The sequence below is a fragment of the Apteryx rowi genome, unplaced genomic scaffold (assembly GCF_003343035.1).
Source record: "Apteryx rowi isolate R43461 unplaced genomic scaffold, aptRow1 scaffold_578, whole genome shotgun sequence".
Lineage (NCBI taxonomy): Eukaryota > Metazoa > Chordata > Aves > Apterygiformes > Apterygidae > Apteryx > Apteryx rowi.
In genome coordinates, this window is record NW_020450847.1 from 159595 (window position 1) to 164724 (window position 5130).

Consider the following 5130-nt stretch of genomic DNA (forward strand, 5'->3'; position numbering starts at 1 on the left):
TGTCTGGATACAGCCCCATGGCAGGTTCACCGGAAGAGGTGAGACTGTGAGTTTGTGTCCATTTGGGGTGGGAATGGTGACAGATGTCCATGATGCAGGATTGTAAGCAATCATGCAGGACTGTAAGCATGATCATGAACATTCCTGTGGGCAGGTAAATACAGTTCTTCTCTTCCCAAGAGGTCTTTACACTTGGTGTCTCTTCCAGGCCACAAGGAGATCTTCACTTTGCCTTTCTCCACACCAAGCACTTCTTTGGCCCTGTGAAAATTTTGTCCATGCTTTCAGAAGGACAAATCCCCCTGAATACTTCTGCTTCCTTGATAGAATCTTTCTGACAGAGTGTGGCTTTTTTGTTTTGTTTATCTATTTTCAGCTAAAGAAAATGCCTTTAGTGAAGAAAGTTGAAAGCAAAGCTGACCGTGTTATTCTCTATCTGGATGAAGTGAGTGGAATTTAGCCTAATGTAATCATTAAGAGGACTGTGAGTTGGCAGATATTTTTTAGGTTACTCATGTATCTTGTTTCCATGGCTATTTTAAGTAGCGAGTGCTATTGTTGCCTGCCTGTAAGCAGCCTAAATGCAGTAGGAAGCATCCAAGATTGCTCACAGAATTTGCCAGGATTACTCAAAATTAAACCAGATGGTTTTGTGAGCAGCAATGCTCACTCCACAGCCTCATTAGTCCACAGATTAGCAATCACTCCAGCCTTTCACTAGCCACACTCATAGCTAAACAATACCAGAAACAAGAGCTGTCATGAATTTGAAAACCTCTGAATTTCCAAGGAGCACTTCAACATTTCTCTGGCACGTGACTCTTTATCCCCACCTGTGTATCAGCTGAGCTAAGCTAGCCTCATAGTGAACTGGTTATTTTAGCGTAGCTGCATTAGACTTGCAGAAGGGCTCTTTTTGTTACATCTACAGCACAGAGTAGAAAGGCGTGCGGAGAAAGATTTCAGCTTAGACTGCCAAGTAGCACAAAATGGAATCCACTGAACAGCAGCTCATGTAACTACCACCATCCAGCAGATGTTCATCCACACTTTGTATTTGTCTAACCTAACAGGCTGTGTGAGATTATAGAATAAGAGCTGATCTAATGTGACTACATAGGAACAAGTAGCAACTGAGGCCTGATGCAGGAAAAGAAGCCCTGCATGAAGGAGTTCAGAGCAGAAACGAATGGGAATGTGGGATGTGTTGGGAACACTAGTACTGCATTTAGATACCTAATGCTCATTGACTCCATGGATTTGATATTTCTCATGAACTAAGTTAAATCTGGTGCCCCCAAGTGGGGTATGACCACAGAGTTTGAGGTAAAAGGTATCTCTGAGATGGACTGAAAGGCGGGACTGATCTGTCACAGTGGTGAGGCCTCTGCAGAAGTCTGTGTGAAGGGAACGTTCAGGGAGTGAAGTGAAGGCAGGTTGAAGGGATTGTCTTACAAGACTTTGGTTCTGGCTGTAATCTTTGCATCTCTTGGCTTTAGCTGACTCGGCAGCCTCAGGTCTACACCTTGCTGGTGCAGCAGAACACACAGGTGAAGGATCTTAAGTCTGCTAATATCAAGGTCTATGATTACTACATGCCAGGTGAGCTCAGATGCTGGACTTCAGAAATCTCAAAAATGTAACATTGGAAGGAACTTTCTGAAATTGTCAAGTCCAAGACAATACCATCTCTGACACGTTCATCTAACCTCCCCTTAAAAACTCTCTAGTGACTTACCTTCTTGGGCTTCAAAATGGTGGAAAACCATTGCCCCCAAAACTTGCAAGCTTGAAGCTGGCACGTGGCTCTGTTTAGTGTCTAACTCTTCCAACAGGAGGAGAGCCAGGAGTTCAGAGCTGTGCTTTTGGACATTCATTTTGTGGGAGGCAGAAAAGTGAGGGGATAGCTTAGGATAATGACAGTGACAATAATTAGGCCTATGTTCTCTAAGGTCCCTAATGGGAGGAAAAGCTAAAAATGTGTCAGGGATTGTTGTTTCTTTAGAAAGTGAGGAATCCCATAGCAGTGCTGGTTGGGACTTATGGCTTCAAAAGTCCCTTGAGTGAACCCAGGCTAACTGCAGCGCAGAAACTTTGACACGTACAAGTGATTTCAGTTGTCACAGTGGCAGGAGTCATGGCCTGTAAACTGAGGGCACACCTCTCCTAGAAGCACAGGCACAATGCTGGGTTGCTTTAGTGATTTTTTGGTGAGTGTATCTCACTGGCACTTTTTCTCTCCTCTTACAGAAGAAACTACAGTGATGAGCTACAATGCCCCTTGCAAGTAAGGTGAGGGCTCAACATGTCTTTTGCCATCACAGGCATGGTCCTGAAGATGATGGAGAGGGAGGAAGATGCAGGCTAGGGTCCTTGGTCAAGAAACTTGCCACATGGCAGGTTGAGGGTATGAAGTGATTAGCGGGACTAAGGGTGAGTTCCTGTATCCCAGTGGTTAAAAAAAGGGAAAGGGAGAACTGCACTTGAAGGTTTGAGGTGCCCAGCTCACGACAGAGTTGGAGGTATGCTACAGAAAACAAAGGCTGCCTCTCCCAAGTCCCACCACCAATCCTGCCATTGTGGATTGAATATACTTTCCTCAAGTCAATACAGTTCCTACACCTGTCACTTTCACTGCAATTCCAGAGCCTTCCAGCCCTGTGCATGCAATACTCCATGTTCATCTTCATTGCAGGGCCTGACTTCTTTTCATTGCTAGGCCTTTTGGAGTCCCAGCCTGGCTTCTGATCCTTGCCAGGAAATGAGCACCTGTCCCATTCTGTTTCCAGGCTGGGCAAAGTCAAAGCTTGAATTTTGAGTGCCTGGTCTTGTCCTAAACTTTGATACATCCACATTCTTTCTTGTCTGCAGTCCATGAGCTGCAGAAAAACACCTGCTTCATGAGGCATCTAATATGTGGAATAGTCTCTGTGTTTCTCAGATAAAAGACACTGTTGGGGGCACCCTGTGGTTGTGGGTAATAAGCATGTATGCAACACTGATGCCTTCAGTGGGATATGCACAGCCCTGCTCTAGGATGCCTGCCACAAGCCCCACTATCTTAGCGGAGATTCTGCTTTAGACTTTGCACATGGGGCTGAAACATGCGCTAAGGGGCCAGTTAGAAAGAACCCTATCCTTGAAGGCTTGGCAGTTCTGTTTGGTCATGAGGCACAAAAAGTTCCTGGTGGCTAGTTTTAATACTTCAGGAACACAGACTTTTGTCCTTTGTTGTCTCCACAGGAACAGGGACAGACCCATCCACTGCAGCCTTTACCCCTCAGTCCTTTGTCATGTCTGCTCCAGCCACCATGTGGAGATGAGAAGTGAAGAGAGAAAATGCTTGAAATTGCCTCCTAAGCAGTTAGTTTCCTAAAGGCTCAGACTGTGCCTGGCATCTTATTAAAAGTCAGGAGACTAGAATTGTCTGGTTGAATGATTATCCAGACTTAGTGTTTTCCTCCAAAACCAGGAAAATCATGTTTAAGAGCACCCAGGAAAAATAACTCCTTCAGTTCCATTCTGTGTGCATATACAAGAGTAAAACTCAGCCCTTCCAATAGTGGACTTGCACAGGAGGAGGTGGAGCACACACCAAGGTAGATTTGGTACTGGGAGAAGGTGGTCATTACACCAGCCTGAGATGAGGCAAGGGAATCCTGGGATATGATCAACAGCTCCTTTGGCCAACAACTGCATTTAGAGATATCTACTAAGTGTAATTGGCAAGGAGCTATTGCTGAGAAGAGATGAAGGGTTACAGTCCCAATAGCATTGTATTACTATTTGGAGACAGCTTCAAAGCAGGGTTGAAGGTAAGAGAGCTCACAGAAAGGGTGCAGGAGATGCATCTATCACAGCATGTTCAATTGCACCTTGTTCCCCAAAGCTGCAGAGGTCCTACTGCAGGGAGTGCTAGGAGAAACCATGAGAAGTGTGAGGAAAAGCAGTAGAGGAGCTTCAAGGTTTGTACACTAGTAGTAGTAGAAATGGTATCCCCATGGGCTGAGTCTGTAGTTCGTCAACAACTGGCACAATGACAGCAGGGTCAGGGATGATGCTTATTTTAATTATTCTTCTCAGGCATATCCCAGATATATAACCCTTCCCCCCACCCCCCAGGCCTCCACAGTGCAGTCACAGCTGCTGGACTGTGGTGATCCCTAAGTCCATCCACTGAGGCACAAGACCACATGTGCTCAACTTTAATGTGGGCAGTATACCAGCTGGGGCATCTCCTTCCATTCAGGGCCCAACCTGAAACATTGGGCAAAGGCAGGAGTCACTGGGTGGCAGTTCCTCTCCTGTTCTTTATCACAACTGTGGGAACTTGGGCTCCCCTTTCCAAGGAGCCATGTGGGACTGCGGAGAACACAAGCTAAGACAAACAAGGAGGGCTTGACTCATCCCCTCCCATGGCTATTACCAGGCTGTGGAGCAAGCCTTGTCTTGGCTGGTAGTGGGGCTGGCTTTCTAGACAGGTCCCCAGGCAACGCTCTGTCTGAGGGATGTGACAGGACACAGCACTTGCTGTGTCAAGATTCTGTTTTATCTTTTCAGAGGGGACTTCTCCAGACTTGTCCTGGCTTCAGGCTAGTACTAACAGGCCACCCCCTTTCTGACAGCTGGGCATGTCACCCCAACAAGACAAAACATTACATCTTCCCAGGTGCAGCTTGCTCCTTTGGCTCCCTGAATCACTTGTCTCCTACCCTGCAATGAATGTACTGGGTGGAGGGAAATGGGGCACCATCTAGGTCTGAGGCCCCTTGTTAGCACAGATCATTGTAGCTCTGTTTTCTCACTCCACATGAGATAGTCACTAGGTTCAGCCATTCCTTCTTCACTTCCATTTAGACAGAGGCTGTGCCTATCTCTGCTATCCACTAGAGCCTTTCACCTTACTCCCTGACTGCAAAAGAGCCCTGAGCCTAGCTCCACGCATCCAGCCACAGGTAACTGACAGTTCCTCATTCTTGCTGGATATATGCTCCCTGATAACAACGATCCTTCTTCCTGCCTTTGACTGCCTATGTAGCTGAAAGACATTCCGTTTCTCCCACTCAAGACCCATAATTTCCCAACCCCACTGTTTCTATCACAGTGTGTCACAGGGGCCTGCTGCCTACC